Source organism: Anomaloglossus baeobatrachus, chromosome 5 (assembly GCF_048569485.1).
Source record: "Anomaloglossus baeobatrachus isolate aAnoBae1 chromosome 5, aAnoBae1.hap1, whole genome shotgun sequence".
In the NCBI taxonomy this organism is placed as follows: domain Eukaryota; kingdom Metazoa; phylum Chordata; class Amphibia; order Anura; family Aromobatidae; genus Anomaloglossus; species Anomaloglossus baeobatrachus.
In genome coordinates this window covers 317,457,713-317,476,067 of record NC_134357.1, presented here as the reverse complement: position 1 = coordinate 317,476,067, position 18,355 = coordinate 317,457,713, and positions in this window count along the sequence as shown.

The window sequence follows — 18,355 nt, the reverse complement described above, 5'->3', positions numbered from 1 at the left end:
AATACATTTCTCGCATGTTTCCTAAAACACTGGAAACAAGCGATGTCTCACAATGTCTGTCAATCACTATTCTCTGTCAGTTGGTCTCTCCCTCTCAGTCTCTATTCTCTCTGTCGGTCCATCACTATCTCTGTCCCTCTCTCACAGTCTGTCGGTCATTTTCCCCTCCTCTCTCATACTCACCGATCCCCGGCGCGGCGCTGCACGGCATTCACACTGCTCCGGCGGCTTTTACTATTTTGAAAAAGCCGTCCACTCATTAAAGAATCTCGTATTCCCTGCTTTCCCCGCCCACAGGCGCCCATGATTAATTGTAGTGAGACACGCCCCCACGCTGAGTGACAGGTTTCTCACTGCAGCCAATCACAGCAGCCGGTGGGCGTGTCTATACTGTGCAGTGAAATAAATAAAAAAAAACGGCGTGCGGTCCCCCCTAATTTTAAAACCAGCCAGATAAAGCCATACGGCTGAAGGCTGGTATTCTCAGGATGGGGAGCTCCATGGTATGGGGAGCCCCCCAGCCTAACAATATCAGCCAACAGCCGCCCAGAATTGCCTCATACATTATATGCGACAGTTCTGGAACTGTACCCGGCTCTTCCCGATTTGCCCTGGTGCGTTGGCAAATCGGGGTAATAAGGAGTTAATGGCAGCCCATAGCTGCCACTAAATCCTAGATTAATCATGTCAGGCGTCTCCACGAGATACCTTCCATGATTAATCTGTAAGTTACAGTAAATAAACACACACACACGAAAAAATCCTTTATTAGAAATAAAAAACACTAACAAATTCCCTGGTTCACCAATTTAATAAGCCCGGAAAAGCCCTCCATGTCCGGCGTAATCCAGGATGGTCCAACGTCGCTTCCAGCTCTGCTGCATGAAGGTGACCGGAGCTGCAGAAGACACCGCCGCTCCTGTCAGCTCCACGCAGCACCTGAAGACAGCCGTGCGATCAGCTGAGCTGTCACTGAGGTTACACGCGGCCACCGCTGTATCCAGTGACAGCAGGTAACCTCAGTGACCGCTCAGCAGATCGCGCTATTCCCTTCATTAGCTGCGTGGAGCTGACAGGAGCGGCGGTGTCTTCTGCAGCTCCGGTCACCTTCATGCAGCAGAGCTGGAAGCGACGCTGGACCATCCTGGATTACGCCGGACATGGAGGGCTTTTTGGGGTTTATTAAATTGGTGTACGAGGGTATATGTTTGTGTTTTTTATTTCTAATAAATGATTTTTTTCCAGGTGTGTGGTGTGTTTTACTGTAACTTACAGATTAATCATGGAAGGTATCTCGGGAAGACACCTGACATGATTACTCTAGGAGTTATTGGCAGCTATGGGCTGCCATTAACTCATTACCCCGAATCGCCAACGCACCAGGGCAAATCGGGAAGAGCCGGGTAGAGTCCCAGAACTGTCGCATCTAATGTATGCGGCAATTCTGGGTGGCTGCTGGCTCATATTGTTAGGCTGGGGGGCTCCCCATAACGTGGAGCTCCCCATCCTGAGAATACCAGCCTTCAGCCGTATGGCTTTATCTGGCTGGTATTAAAATTGGGGGGGACCGCACGCCGTTTTCTTTAATTATTTATTTCACTGCACAGTATAGACCCGCCCTCCGGCTGCTGTGATTGGTGCAGTGAGACACCTGTCACTCAGCATGGGGGCGTGTCTCACTGCAACCAATCATAGGCGCCTGTGGGCGGGGAAAGCAGGAAATTCGAGATTGTTTAATGAGCGGCCGGCTTTTTCAAAATAGTAAAAGCCGCCGGAGCAGTGTGAATGCCGTGCAGCGCCGCACCGGAGATCGGTGCGTATGAGAGAGGGCTGCTAACTTCAGTCACTCAGGGTATTAGCGGTCACCGGTGAGTCCTTCACGGGTGACCGCTAATCAGGACGCGACACAGACAGAGCCGCAGCATGACAATGAAGTCGGGTGAAGTTCACCCGAGTTCATTCTGACAGTGCGGCTCTGTCTGTGTCTGCTGTCATCTGCCATTCAGCTCTGCTACATGGCTGTCTGCGTCTGCTGTCAGCGGCCATGTAGCAGAGCTGAATGGCAGATGACATAGTAAAAAAATACGCATTATACACACTAGTAAAATCATTAATTTATTCAGAAAAAGCATCGCACTTGCGTTGCACTCGGACCTAACGTGAACTAAAATCAGCCGAGTTTTTTTCAGCCCAGTCGGACCGATTTTACTCGCATAGATATGTTTCCAGCCTTAAAGGGAATCTGTCACCAGTTTTTGCTACCCCATCTGAGAGCAGTAGGGTGTAAGGTCATCTTTCTGGAGTACACTGTGTTTAGGCAGAAGACTGCTAATCGGTAATGGGTGAGGGGTTATATGGAGTTCATGAATATGGAGGACTAGATGGCAGCAGGTTTACTAATCCTCTAATGATCTCCTGCTGCTAAAACTGATTTTTATCAACACCAAGTAGATCAGTATCTCTACATTGTGCTTCTCCCAAATTAGGTGGCAAAAACGTGTAGACAGATTTCCCTTTAAATCCAGTGACATGTCCTCTAAAAAGGAATCTGTCAGCACTATTATGGTGTCCTTTATAAAGACAGCATAAAGTAATGTCACACTGATTTGTGCATTGAATGTTGTGTGCTTGTGGTGTATTTTTTTGAGACGTTCACACAGTAATTGTGATGTGAGCCAGAAGTCCCTGGTATGCATGAGCTGCAGACCAACGCAAGGAGCGTGCCTCTGGAAATATGTTTTGATAATTTTGCTCGTTATGTTACTAGTCTTGTTCCTTGTGCAAAGGTTTTAAACATGTGGGGGGGGGGGAGGAGATGCTACAAAGTGGTCTTTAACTGAATGAGAAACCGTTGTTTAGGGCTTAGAACAGAGTGAGGAACAGAAAAAGGTTGTGGAAGACCTCACATCACAGGTCATACATCTTGGCCAGACTATACACCGCAATAAAGCACAACGTAGGTATCCTGTATCAGCAAGGCCTTTCCCACGCAAAATTTTAAAGCCAACTTGGATTTTCTTTTTGATTGCTTTTTTTTTTTTTTTTTTTTTTGTTTGTGGGTTTTCTTGTTTACACCTGCCTAAAATTTTGCGTGTATTGTAAATCTCCAATTTCTAGTATGTGTTGCTATTCTGATTAATAGAGGACATGCTGATAGGCATATACGATGTCTTCAGGATCAGGACCTGCTGCTATTAGTCTAACCGAAATGGCAGTCAAGCCCCGAGGATGCTCCTTCACTTTTGACCTTTTAGCCGCTACAGTGCACTTTGAGGAACAGGTACTTTGTATTTGTACACAAAATAATCACTTCAGAACAAATGGCGGGAGGGGAGGGGGGGGATTGGACCGTAAGGATAAGTTAGCCATGGAAAAAAAAATGCTTTTCTAAAATGTAATAAATAATTGAGTATTGGTATAGAATCAATATCTAGAGTGGACCTACAAACCCTTACGTGGAGCATAAAGCCCCCAAACAAATTTTCTCCGTTGCGGATCAGTATAAGAAGTAGGGATGAACAGTCTATAAAAGTTCAGTCTGTATAGGGTAAACTCTCAAACTGAAAAGACTATGCCGATTCCAAAATGAAGGAGCAATCATCTGGGCTCATCTGTGCAATTTCGGTTAGAATCATAGAACGGTAGGGTTGGTCCCAACCCCCTGTGAGTGCAGCTTTTAGACTGATCGCAAGATGTCCTGATCCTACATGACTGATTATCTATGAATCAGAGCAGCTACACAGTGGAAACTGGAGCATTACAATACATGCAAAAGTTTTAGGCAGGTATGAAAACCGCCATGTAGACCGATTTAGGATGAAATTCATTGCATATGTAAGTATCTCTCCTTGACCTGTACCCTTTTTAAAGGAATTAAAAAAAAAAATGCCAGTTTTCTGTTTTTGTTTTCTTAAGCCTGCCTACACTGGTTTTTATTTTTTTGAAAGGTTAGTAGGTATTTGGGGATCACCACCTCCTTTACAAAATTCTGAGTAGAACCTACAAACATGTGAAATATAGTTTGACGTTTTTGTGGGGGGGGGTTATCTGCCACTATTGAAGCTAAAAAAGGCCACCAAAGAATGAATTTCAAGCATAATTTCACGGGGAAGGTGGTATTTTTTTAATTTAAAAAAAAAGAAAAATCTTTAAAAAGTTAGTGTGAGCAAAAAAAAAAAAAACTTTCTGACGCCTCATTGGGGACACAGGACCATGGGTGTTATGCTGCCTATTCATAGGATGACACTAAGTAGATGCAAAAGCATTAGCTCCTCCTCTGCAGTATACACCCCCTGGCCGGGCCAGGCAGTCTCAGTTTTAGCTTAGTGTCTGTAGGAGGCACTTCCTTTCAAGGTTTGGTATTTTTTTGAGGGCGACTGTTTCCTTTTCGGACCGATCTCCCACTACCATCAACGGGCGGGAACGTGAAGTGTTGCCTACACGTACCCCCTCCCACGACGCTGGATCCTGGGCTGGACGACGGGTTCCATAGACACCGATTTTCCAAAGCCCAGGGCAGAGGCACAATTCCTCAGCCCCTCTTTGCAGGCTCTGAGTTGAATATGGCATCAATTCCTCAGCCCCTCTTTGCAGGCTCTGAGTTGAATATGGCACCGTTGTGACCGGATACAGCAAGCTGACTCTGCTATTGTCACTGCCTGGATTGAAGCAGTGTTTAAGGTGAGATCCCCCCCTGACTGGTTTCCCAGACAAAGGGAGAAAAGGCTATGCAGGAAAGGCTCCCAGGGCTGAATATACAGTATTTATTATGAGAAAGTCACTGGCTAATGCATCCTGAACACAGTGTTAACTTTTCCCTAGCTTGCTGGCCGGAGGAGGGGGGGGGGGGGGAGTCCCTCCTCTTTGCAAACTCCTGCACAGATTTCCAGGTGGCAGGGGAGAGGGGGTGGCTAGAGAATCAGAGCTCAGGGACTCACGCTGTTTATTATCTGCTCTGTTTATTTGATCTAGCAGAAAAGCCGGCTGATAACCACCAGTGACAGCTGTGTGCTGACAAGAGGGAGAGGGAGGAAAACTATCAGAAGCTCCTTTCCCGCCATTTTTTTTTACTACCCACAGCGGGGGGGGCACACTGACTACTTCTTCGCGCTCTTTTAGCGCTAAGCCCCGCCCCCCCACGGCCGCGATAAGCCCCCCCTCCCCGGAAAGCGTGGGAAGATCTCCAGCTATCGGCTGATTCTGGTAAGGTGCTGCTCACTGTAGCTCTGCTGAGCATTGCTCCCCCTCCTAGCATACTCCTATCAGGAACATGCAGAATTCAAAAGGCACTAAGAGGGCTAAGGCTCACATAGTCTATTATTCAGCCTGCACTGCCTGCCACGTTGAGCTACCACGTAAACACACCTCTCTGAGAGTCCTGTGCCCCTATAGCCCTCCAAGACCCCCCTGCCACCACCGCCGCAACAGTCAGCCCAGAGCCTAGGGCTCCCAGCCCACGGGAATGGGCACAGTTTCTGTCCCAATCCATGGAAAAACAACCTGGTGCTGGCTATGCAATGTCGTCCTCCACACCCTTCTGGGTCCCTGGACGGAACGCAGCCTGAGGATATTCCTATGGAGGATCCTTCTGAGGTAATTCGGGCACATGCTTCACCGGTTGCAAGGATCAGGAAAAGAGCACACGGCCGGGTGTCTCCAGCGGGCTCTCCCTCGGGAGCACACAGGGCAGGCTCTCCCACACGCTTCACGGCTTCTGAAGAGCTGGAGGAGGGAGAATGCTGTTTGTACCAGGAGGATTCCTTGGTTTCATCACCCCCAGATGATCAAACTGCAACAGACTCCCTTATAGCAGCTATCAACCAAACTCTGCATGTGGAGGATCCCCCATCCACTACCACTGACCATGCGGTCTCCTTTAAGAGGGCAAGGAAACACCAAAAGGTTTTCGCTGATCACCCTGAGTTTCAGGATATACTCACAAAGCAAAGGGAGAAGCCTGACAGGCGCTTCGGTAACCGAAAACTCATGGAGTCCCGGTACCCTTTTGCCTCACCTGCCCCTAAGGGCTGGGCCTATCCGCCCTCGGTCGACCCCCCCGGTCTCCCGCCTTACCACAAAGACGCTCCTGTCTTTACCCGATGGTTCCTTCATCAAGGACCCGACACACAGGTGGAGCACCTCGCCCGCTCTGCTTTTGAGGCTGCGGGTTCCTCCCTCTCGCCCTCCTTTGCCTCTGTGTGGGTCGCAAAGGCGATCTCGGTCTGGGCAGAATCCCTTAACACTTCGCTTGAGGAATCCCAGTTCACTCATACCTTCACAGAGGTAACAGCTCAAATTGCCGCTGCGGCGGAGTACCTCATGCAGGCCTCCATGGACGCTGCTACCTGTGCAGCGTTTGCCGCCTCAAATTCCATAGCCATCCGTAGAGCTCTCTGGCTCCGACAATGGCGAGCGGACTCTGCCTTCAAAAAGTCTCTCACAGGCCTTCCCTTTTTTTCCAGACCGATTGGCGAACGTCTGGACAAGCTCATTTCTGACGCCACGGGAGGAAAGAGTACCTCCCTCCCCCAGCTGAAGTCCAGGACGTCCTTCACCAGACGTCCACAGTCCTAGTTCCGCTCCTTTCGGAACTCATTTGGTTGGTCGACACCCCGTGCTGTCCCCGCCACCAGCCGCGGACTACGCAGGGACCGACCTTCTCAGCTCTCCCCGAAACCTACTTCGTCATGGCAGCCTAGACCGAAACAGTCCAGGACTAGGGAGACTCGGCCACGACGTTTTCCCCCCTCATGACTCCTTCGGCCCCCCGGAAGACACACTCATTGTAGGAGGTTGACTGCGGCTCTTCCAACACATCTGGACTGCCGCCTCAGACAACAAATGGGTGCGAGACCTTGTGTCTTCCGGTTACCACATAGAATTTCGGACCCGACCCCCGAGTCGGTTCTAACAGCAGGAGTGATAATACCTGCCTCAGACGACGAGAAATTCGGGGGTTTTTATTCCAACCTCTTTGTGGCCCACAAAAAGGATGGGTCAGTTCGACCCATCCTGGACCTCAAACACCTAAACAAGCATGTGCACGTACGGAGATTCAGAATGGAGTCCCTAAGGTCCATTATTGCATCTATGGTCGAAGGGGAATTCCTCGCATCCATAGACATCAAGGACGCGTACCTGCACATACCCATCGCCCCAGATCACCAAATGTTCCTCCACTTTGCAATTCAGAACTCCCACTTTCAATTCGTAGCTCTACCCTTCGGCCTTGCCACCGCACCAAGGGTTTTCACCAAAGTCATGGCGGCCGCCATGAGCGTCCTTCACGCCACGGCAGTGGTCGTTATCCCTTACTTGGACGACCTCCTCATCAAGGCCCCCTCCTTCCGCGACTGCTCAACCAGCATACAGATCACTGTGGACTCCCTATCCCGCTTAGGGTGGCTAGTGAATCTGGACAAATCATCCCCGGTCCAATCACGATCCATCATCTTCTTGGGCATGTCTCTGGACACCCGTCGGGGCTTGATCCTTCTCCCTCAGGACAAGGCGATCGCTCTTCAACGAGCGGTACGCTGCCTTCTACGTCCTCTGTCTCGCTCCATTCGATTCAGCATGAAAGTGCTCGGCAGGATGCTTGCGGCTATGGAAGCAGTACCCTTTGCTCAACTGCACCTCCGCCCACTGCAGCTAGCCCTTCTAGCAGCCTGGGACAAGAGCCCCTTCTCCCTGGACAGATATCTTCACCAGACTCCTTCAGTCAGGTACGCACTCCGCTGGTGGCTTCGGTCCTCATCCCTATCGAAGGGGAGATCCTTTCTCCCAGTGAACTGGCTGGTCCTGACCACGGACGCCAGCCTCCTAGGCAGGGGAGCAGTGTACGGGCACCACACTGCTCAAGGAAGTTGGACGCCCCAGGAGTCTTCCCTACCCATAAACACCCTGGAACTCCGCGCGATCTTCCTCGCGCTCAGAGCGTTCTGCCCTCTGCTAGCGGGTCGTCAGATTCGAGTCCAATCGGACAATGCGACAGCTGTAGCCTATATCAATCGGCAGGGGGGGCACCCGCAGCAAAGCGGCCCACAAGATCCTCAGCTGGGCCGAATCGACGGGATCAGTAATATCAGCGGTACACATACCGGGGGTAGAGAACTGGGCAGCAGACTTTCTAAGTCGCCAAGGCCTGGCCGCCGGAGAATGGTCTCTCCACCCAGATGTGTTTCTACACATCTGCACTCGCTGGGGCACACCAGACGTGGACCTAATGGCCTCAAGGTTGAATGCAAAGGTACCCGCGTTCATAGCCAGGTCACGCGACCCGCAGTCCATCGGCGCGGATGCTCTAGTCTGCTCCTGGCACCACTTCCGCCTGCCTTACATATTTCCACCTCTACCCCTGCTGCCGTGGGTGATCAGGAAGATCAAGGCAGAGGGAGTCCCGGTGATACTGATAGCACCGGACTGGCCCAGGCGCGCCTGGTATGCCTAATTAGTGCAAATGCTCACAGACGCACCGTGGCACCTTCCAGACATCCCAGACTTGCTGACCCAAGGGCCCATTTCCCATCAGAACTCCAGAGCCCTGAAGCTGACAGCATGGCCATTGAGACCTGGGTATTAACAAGAGTGGGATTCTCCCCCGCGGTTATTTCCACCATGATCCGCGCCCGAAAGCCTGCTTCATCCCGCATTTACCACCGTACGTAGAAAATTTTCCTTTCATGGTGCAGAGAAACTAACGTCCAGCCTATGCCTCTGGCCATCCCCAGAATTCTCGACTTTCTACAGTCTGGCTTGCAAGCGGCGTTGGCTCTCAGTTCCCTTAAAGGGCAGGTCTCAGCGCTCTCAATCTTTTACCAATGCCGCCTGGCTCAAAAACCGCAAGTCAAGACCTTCCTCCAGGGCGTTTCCCATCTAGTTCCCCCGTACAAACGGCCGCTGGACCCATGGGACCTCAACCTCGTTCTGGACGGTCTCCAGAGGTCTCCCTTTGAACCCCTCAAGGAATCCTTCCTTGCTCTTCTGTCCTGGAAGGTAACATTCCTGGTGGCAATTACGTCCATCAGACGGGTTTCGGGGCTAGCAGCACTCTTGCCGCGAGCCTTTCCTGATCTTTCACCAGAACAAGGTGGTTCTGCGCCCCCTTCTGGATTTCCTTCCAAAGGTTCTTACCCCGTTTCATTTGAACGAGGATATTGTTCTGCCTTCATTTTGTCCACACCCAGTTCATAGGGTGGAAAGGTCTCTGCATTCGTTAGACCTCATCAGAGCTCTCAGATATTACATATCCAGGACAGCCCCCTTTAGGAAAACTGACTCTTTGTTCGTCATTCCTGAGGGGCCTAAGAAGGGACAGGCAGCTTCAAAGGCGACTCTGGCTCGCTGGATTAGCTCGGTGATCCAGGAAGTCTACCGCTTGCAACTCAAGCCCATTCCTTGTGGGCTGCGGGCTCATTCCACGCGAGCAGTTGGCGCTTCGTGGGCCATTCGGCATCAGGCTTCAGTGGAACAGGTGTGTAAGGCTGCGACCTGGTCTAGCCTACATACGTTTTCAAAGCATTACAGAGTCCATACCCAGGTTTCAACTGAAGCAAATCTGGGTAGGAAAATTCTGCAAACGGCAGTAGAGCACCTCTCTCAGTAGGCGCTCCAGGCTGTCTGGGACTGGTTCCTAGTCCTTGGGTTGTGTTATCTTCTTTTATGTTTCCCACCCATGGACTGCTTTAGGACGTCCCATGGTCCTGTGTCTCCCAATGAGGCGTCAGAGAAAAACGGATTTTTGTGTACTCACCGTAAAATCGTTTTCTTTTAGCCATCATCGGGGGACACAGCACCCACCCTGTTGCCCTGCGGGGCCTTGGTGCTCTCAGTACCTTATTTGGTTTTGACCCTTCTTTTCTCATGTTCCTCTGTTGAGAATTTTTTCACTGCTTTTTTCTCCTACTGCTTGTGTACTAAAACTGAGGCTGCCTGGCCCGGCCAGGGGGTGTATACTGCAGAGGAGGAGCTATGCTTTTGCATCTACTTAGTGTCCTCCTATGGATAGGCAGCATAACACCCATGGTCCTGTGTCCTCCAATGATGGCTAAGAGAAAACAATTTTACGGTGAGTACACAAAAATCCGTTTTTTCTGGGTTTGAACAAGAAGAAACCTGATGTGTATAATAAACAGGCACCCATTTCTCATTGCAGATACGCAATGCTATGGCTTCATTGATGATTTACCACACTGACGCATGACTACTGCTGACACCAGTAAGGCTATGTGCGCACGTTGCATTCTGTAACTTGCAGAAATAAACGCATCCTCTGGCAGAATTTGTCATTGTCAAATTTGGTTTTCACCACATAAATGCAGGAAATACGCATGCGTTATTCTTGCGTTTTTGCCACGTTGTGACCGCGTTTTACATGCATTTTCAGTGCTTAAAATGGGATGTGTTTTCAATACAAAGACACTACTAAAGTTTGAACATAGGAAAAAAGTGAAAAAAAAATCATGGTTTATATCATACACTATAATGATAATTTTCCGAAAATGATTATTGAGATGTAATTATGTTAAAAATAAATTTAACTTATTGTTTGACTTTTTTTTTTTTTTTTTTTTAAGTCGGGCTGGATGTGAGGGCAAAAGGAAACCTCTTGACCTCACTATAATGCCAAAAACACATGCTTTAATTTTGACAAAAAAGCATGCGTTTTAGGATCAAAAAAGCATGTAAGACACTAAGATTTTGATTTTTGGATGCGTTTTCAAAACGGTCATTGACTTCAATGTTGGCTAAACGCTGCCAAAACGCAAAAAAGAATTGACATGCTGCTTTTATAAACGCAGAAATTTTGTCACTCAAAACGCTGCATTTAAAAACAGCATCGTGCGGATGAATTTTGCTAAAATTCCATAGACTTTGTTTAGAAATCAAAACGCGTACATTTTGGCATTGAAACGCTGCAGTTCAAAACGCTGCGGAAACGCAAGAAAAAACGCAACGTGCGCGCACACAGCCTAAACGACTGCAGTGATTGGGTTTGTGCATTGCTGTCCTAAATGATGACATCAGTTGCGATGCCAGGAGGTTAGTCTTGACAGCAAAAAGCATATAACTTTAGAAGTTACATATTGAATTAACTAAATATTTCCTACAAAAACATAGAAATTTGGTATGTTGCACAAAACCCTAAAAATCTATGAAAAAAGGCACTAAAGACTATCCACTTTTCCAGTGCCAAACTATTTGCTGCAATGCGGAATAATAGAGGATAGCCAAGTGATATGGGCCCACCTGGTAACTAGTAGGTTTGCCAGTAATCGTTTTAGCTAAGGTTGACATGTATTAAAAAAAAATTTCATTGCAATTTGAGGAACCATGAGACATTCAAAACCAGTGGAAGCAAAAAGGTGAAAAGAGAATACAGGCAGTGGGCCAGGACACAATGCCTTCAATACCTTTCAGCCAAGCCTGTGTGAAAACTGCAGTTAGATGGAAAACCAGATAACTGCCTTGCACATAAAGGGATTTTCCCACAAAGTACATTTTAATCAATAGACCTGGTCATAATAATAAGTTCCACAATTAGATGTTTTTTAAAAAAAAAAAAGTTCCTGTGCTGAGAATCTTTTATATATGTGCCCCTGCTGTGTACTGTGTAATGGCCGTGTCTGACCGTACAGGCACATGGTTTGATCATGCCACATCTCCTGGGCAGGGGAGGGCATAAAAAAAGTATACATATAGCACAGCATGGGATCGAAAATAATTCTTTGAGGTAAAGCATTTTTTTAAAAATAGGTTGGGAAATGTTTTACCTCACAAAAAGAATCATCTATGATCCTGTGCTGTAATATCTGTATACTCTTTTGCGTCCACCCCTGCCCAGGAGCTGTGGTATGATCAGACCATGCCTTTGTACAATCAGATACGGCCATTATACAGTACATAGAGAACACATGTAAAATTCTCAGCACAGGAACATTTTTTTTTTTTTTTTTTTTAAAACATTCAATTGTGGACATTTTTATTATTCAAAGATCTGTTGATTTAAAAACTTTAAAAGGGGGTTTTCCCCACGAACAAAGTCAACAAAGCCTAGGGCTGAGCAGACCCATACTGTAAAAGACTGCATCCGCGCGGTTTCATAGTTCCGGACCGGGTGTTTGATCTGGATCTGGCACTTGATAAAAAAAATAAAGGAAAAATAAAGAAAATCAGAATGAAGCAAGCGCTTCATACTTACCCAGGTTCTGGCCCGGCTGTGTACTGCTCTTGCTGCCTCTCTGTGCCGCTCATTTCATATGCACGGCTTTCCCCGCCCACCAGCCATCCTGGTATCTGTGACTGGTGCAGTCAGACGCGCCCCCCCAGCCTTTGTGACAGCATCTGACTGCTTCTGCTCACAGATGCTGGCGCAGCTCATCCTCGGCGTCCTGGTGCATGATTCATGCACTGGGTGGCGCAGGCTGAGCAGAGGAGTAAACCTCGCCGGCATGACTCATCCAGGACCTCCCGGTGCACAATTCATTGACTGGGAGATCCAGGCTGAGCAGAGGAGTACACATCAGGGGCACAGCTCCTCCTGGGCTGCCTGTTTCATGAAGCAGGCCGCTCAGGCTGAACAGAGCAGGACACATCGAAGGCTGCATTTTGAACACATCCCCCTATCACGTGACAAATTCCGTCATACCTGGAAGGAGCCGATACATTCTAGCATCTACTTTTACTTTTAGTGCACAATCTAGACTTATGCAGCTCTGGAAGTGATGTGCGACCCAGAAGCAGCTTGCCGCCATGACACTGAGCATGGGTGAGTACACTGCACGTGCTCCTTTCCCCATATCTCTTCCACCACTTAAAAATCCCCAGATTCTGGTTCCCATAGACTTATATGGGTACCAGATTCTGGACCAGATCCGGATTTTTTAAGAAAATGAGCAGGTCACGGTTTGTGTTTTTTTGCAAGTCTACTCGGCTCTAACAGGCACTCCCCACATGCATGGAGTGTGCCATGATCCTGAAAGGTAAAAAGCTACCTTCTCCTGTTGGAATATTTAAAAAAAGGGGTGATCATAGGAAAGATTTTCTAATTCAGAAATCCTCTGGACAAGAGGTCAAAGTCAACAAAAGCCAAGAGAGAAAATAAAGGGGGGGTTTCCTTGAGCTCAAAGAGAGATGGCTGGATGAGCCCAACACCAGATCGAGGTCCCATGGTACAAGTGGTGGCCTATATGTAGGGGCCAAATGAGCAACCCTTTTTAGAAAAGTGTTAACGTGTGCCTAGGACATTAGCTTCTTCTGGAATTGGTAGAAACCTTGCACAATAGGGAGTGGAGTGTCAGGCCTTGCTCCAGCCCCCCATGAAGTAAAGAATGATGGCCAATAGAAAAGTTATGTGGGAATCTGGTTTTTCTTTGTCGCTCTATTGGGAGACCCAGACAATTGGGTGTATAGCTACTGCCTCCGGAGGCCACACAAAGTATTACACTTAAAAGTGTAAGGCCCCTCCCCTACTGCCTATACACCCCCCGTGGGATCACGGGCTCCTCAGTTTTCATGCTTTGTGCGAAGGAGGCACACATGCACGCATAGCTCCACTGTTTAGTCAGCAGCAGCTGCTGACTATGTCGGATGGAAGAAAAGAGGGCCCATACTAGGGCCCCCAGCATGCTCCCTTCTCACCCCACGTTTGTTGGCGGTGTTTGTTAAGGTTGAGGTACCCATTGCGGGTACGGAGGCTGGAGCCCACATGCTGTTTTCCTTCCCCATCCCCTTAGGGCTCTGGGTGAAGTGGGATCCTATCGGTCTCCAAGCACAGGAGACCGTGCTCCGTCCACAGCCCCTGGGAATCTGCTGGACGTGGAGATGAGTATCGTCAGGTACAGGACCCTGCTACATTAAGGTACTCTGTGTCCCCGTACAAATCGCGCACACACACTGCAGCATTGCTGGGTGTGTTAGTGCGCCGGGGACAGCAGCGTGACACGCTTGTGCTTTACTCACCGCAGCTTTGCTGCGTGAGTTTATGTATTAGGGACTGCCGCGCCAGCCGCTGCTGGCGGTTTTTTACACTGCGGCGCGGCTGGGACTTGTGGTGCGCCGGGGACTTCCGCGCTGGCCGTGCATATATGACGGCCGCGCTTATAAATAGAGTCCCCGGCTTTTGCGGCCTAGTTCCGTTTCGTTCCCGCCCCCAGGCCTGCCAGTCAGGGGAAGGGCGGGACGCTGGTCAGAACGTCAGCGCTGAGGGCTGGAGTCTGCTTAGCATACTCCACCCCCCTCACTGGGCACAGTGGGACGCCAGTTTCCCGCACTTTGTCTGGGGCACGCCCACGGCCCGCCCCTCTTCATAGGACGCCGGCAGCCATTCCTGTTTGCAGTCTGACTGGAGAGGGGAGACAAGCTCTGGGAGACCCAGACACGGGATTCTGGCGACCACACACCCGCTGGCAGCGGGCGGTAAGAGGCACCTCGGGTGCTGACCCCATTAGTGCCGAAGTGTTCATTTGTACTTTATGCTTGTATGCTATACAGTGCACTGTACGGTCGCTATTCTTGGCTATATACCCTCCTAGATTGCTAGACAACAGCATGTCGTCCGCAAAAAGCAAGGGGGCCAAGACACAGGCTTTCTATGCTACTTGTACCGCATGTGGGGCTGTTCTACCGGCAGGTGCCACTGACCCCCATTGTGTGCAATGCTCGGCCCCGGTAGCACTTGCTCAGCCAGGGTCTCTGCTAGAAGTGGCCCAAGGAGAACCGCCTGTGAACACTGTCCAGGTGACAGGGACGGAGTTTGCAGTTTTTGCTGATAAACTGTCGGTGACTATGTCTAAAATCCTTGAGACTTTGCAGTCCAGACCGGTAGCTCAGACCATGGGCACTGTTGATTCAATGCTCACTGGCCTCCCCCATTTGGAACAAATCCGTGCTCCGGGGGGGTCCCATGCATCCCGGTGTGATGGCTCTGACACGGACGACAGTCCCAGACAGCCTAAGCGAGCTCGCTATGAGCGACCCTCGACTTCATCACACTGGTCAGGGTCCCAGCAGGAGGACTCTCTGTATGATGAGGCAGAGGTAGCTGATCAGGATTCTGACCCTGAGACCGCTCTCAATCTGGATACACCTGATGGGGACGCAATAGTGAATGATCTCATAGCGTCCATTAATAAAATGTTGGATATTTCTTCCCCAGCTCCTCCAGTGGAGGAGTCAGCTTCACAGCAGGAGAAATTCCATTTCAGGTATCCCAAGCGTAAATTGAGTACTTTTCTGGACCACTCTGACTTTAGAGAGTCAGTCCAGAAACACCACGCTTATCCAGATAAGCGTTTCTCCAAACGTCTTAAGGATACACGTTATCCCTTTCCCCCGGACGTGGTCAAGAGCTGGACCCAGTGTCCAAAGGTGGATCCCCCAATCTCCAGGCTTGCGGCTAGATCCATAGTTGCAGTGGAAGATGGGGCTTCACTTAAAGATGCCACTGACAGACAGATGGAACTCTGGTTGAAATCCATCTATGAAGCTATCGGCGCGTCGTTTGCTCCCGCATTCGCAGCTGTATGGGCACTCCAAGCTATTTCAGCTGGTCTGGCGCAGATTGACACTGTCACACGTACTCCTGTGCCGCAAGTAGCGTCCTTAACCTCTCAAATGTCTGCATTTGCGTCTTACGCTATTAATGCTATCCTGGACTCTACAAGCCGTACGGCAGTGGCGTCCGCCAACTCCGTGGTTTTACGCAGAGCATTGTGGTTAAGGGAATGGAAGGCAGATTCTGCTTCCAAGAAGTGCTTAACCAGTTTACCATTTTCTGGTGACAGACTGTTTGGTGAGAGATTGGATGAAATCATTAAACAGTCCAAGGGTAAGGATTCTTCCTTACCTCAGCCCAGACCAAATAAACCCCAACAGAGGAGGGGACAGTCCAGGTTTCGGTCCTTTCGAGGCTCGGGCAGGTCCCAATTCTCCTCGTCCAAAAGGACTCAAAAGGATCAGAGGAGCTCAGATTCTTGGCGGGCTCAGTCACGCCCAAAGAAAGCAGCTGGAGGAACCGCTACCAAGGCGGCTTCCTCATGACTCTCGGCCTCCTCTCTCCGCATCCTCGGTCGGTGGCAGGCTCTCCCGCTTTGGCGACATTTGGCTGCCACATGTCAAAGACCGTTGGGTGAGAGACATTCTGTCTCACGGGTACAGGATAGAGTTCAGCTCTCGTCCTCCAACTCGATTCTTCAGAACTTCTCCGCCTCCCGGCCGAGCCGAGGCTCTTCTGCAGGCGGTGTGCTCTTTAAAGGCAGAAGGAGTGGTGATCCCTGTTCCTCTTCAGGAGCAAGGTCAAGGTTTTTACTCCAATTTGTTTGTGGTGCCAAAAAAGGACGGGTCTTTCCGTCCTGTTCTGGACCTAAAACTGCTCAACAAGCATGTGAAAACCAGGCGGTTCCGGATGGAATCCCTCCGCTCCGTCATTGCCTCAATGTCTCAAGGAGATTTCCTAGCATCAATAGACATCAAGGATGCTTATCTCCACGTGCCGATTGCTCCAGAGCACCAGCGTTTTCTACGCTTCGTTATAGGAGACGAGCACCTTCAGTTCGTAGCCCTGCCTTTCGGTCTGGCGACAGCCCCAAGGGTCTTCACCAAGGTCATGGCAGCAGTAGTAGCAGTCCTGCACTCTCAGGGTCACTCTGTGATCCCTTACTTGGACGATCTACTTGTCAAGGCACCCTCTCAAGAGGCATGCCAACACAGTCTCAACGTTGCGCTGGAGACTCTCCAGAGTTTCGGGTGGATCATCAACTTTTCAAAGTCAAATCTGAGTCCAACCCAATTGATAACATACCTTGGCATGGAGTTTCATACTCTATCAGCGATAGTGATGCTTCCGCTGGACAAACAGCGTTCACTACAGACAGGGGTGCAATCTCTCCTTCAGGGACAGTCGCACCCCTTGAGACGCCTCATGCACTTCTTAGGGAAGATGGTAGCAGCAATGGAGGCAGTCCCTTTTGCGCAGTTTCATCTGCGTCCACTACAATGGGACATTCTCCGCCAATGGGACGGGAAGTCGACGTCCCTCGACAGGGAGGTCTCCCTCTCTCAGGCAGCCAAGGACTCTCTTCAGTGGTGGCTTCTTCCTTCCTCACTGTCCATAGGAAAATCCTTCCTACCCCCATCCTGGGCGGTGGTCACAACGGACGCGAGTCTATCAGGGTGGGGAGCAGTTTTTCTCCACCACCGGGCTCAAGGTACGTGGACTCAGCAAGAGTCCACCCTTCAGATCAATGTTCTGGAAATCAGAGCAGTGTATCTTGCCCTACGAGCCTTCCAGCAGTGGCTAGAAGGCAAGCAGATCCGAATTCAGTCGGACAACTCCACAGCGGTGGCATACATCAACCACCAAGGAGGGACACGCAGTCGGCAAGCCTTCCAGGAAGTCCGGCGAATTCTGACGTGGGTGGAAGACACAGCATCCACCATATCCGCAGTTCACATCCCGGGCGTAGAAAACTGGGAAGCAGACTTCCTCAGTCGCCAGGGTATGGACGCAGGGGAATGGTCTCTTCACCCGGACGTGTTTCAGGAGATCTGTCGCCGCTGGGGGAGGCCGGACGTCGACCTAATGGCGTCCCGGCACAACAACAAGGTCCCGGCCTTCATGGCACGGTCTCACGATCTCAGAGCTCTAGCGGCGGACGCCTTAGTCCAAGATTGGTCGCAGTTCCGGCTGCCTTATGTGTTCCCACCTCTGGCGCTGTTGCCCAGAGTGCTACGCAAGATCAGGTCCGACTGCCGCCGCGCCATCCTCGTCGCCCCAGACTGGCCGAGGAGGTCGTGGTACCCGGATCTGTGGCATCTCACGGTAGGACAACCGTGGGCAATACCAGACCGACCAGACTTGCTGTCTCAAGGGCCATTTTTCCATCAGAATTCTGCGGCCCTGAGCCTGACTGTGTGGCCATTGAGTCCTGGATCCTAGCGTCTACAGGATTATCTCAAGAGGTCATTGGCACCATGAGACAGGCTAGGAAACTAACCTCTGCTAAGATCTACCACAGGACGTGGAAGATATTATTAGCTTGGTGCTCTGCTCAGGGAGTTTCTCCCTGGCCATTTGCTTTGCCTACTTTTCTTTCCTTCCTACAATCCGGGTTGGAAAAAGGTCTCTCGCTCGGCTCCCTTAAGGGACAAGTCTCTGCGCTATCTGTATTTTTTCAGAAGCGCCTAGCACGACTCCCTCAGGTACGCACGTTCCTGCAAGGGGTTTGTCATATCGTCCCTCCTTACAAGCGGCCGTTAGAGCCCTGGGATCTGAACAGGGTTCTAATTGCTCTCCAGAAGCCGCCTTTCGAGCCTTTGAGGGATGTTTCCCTTTCTCGCCTTTCACAGAAAGTGGCCT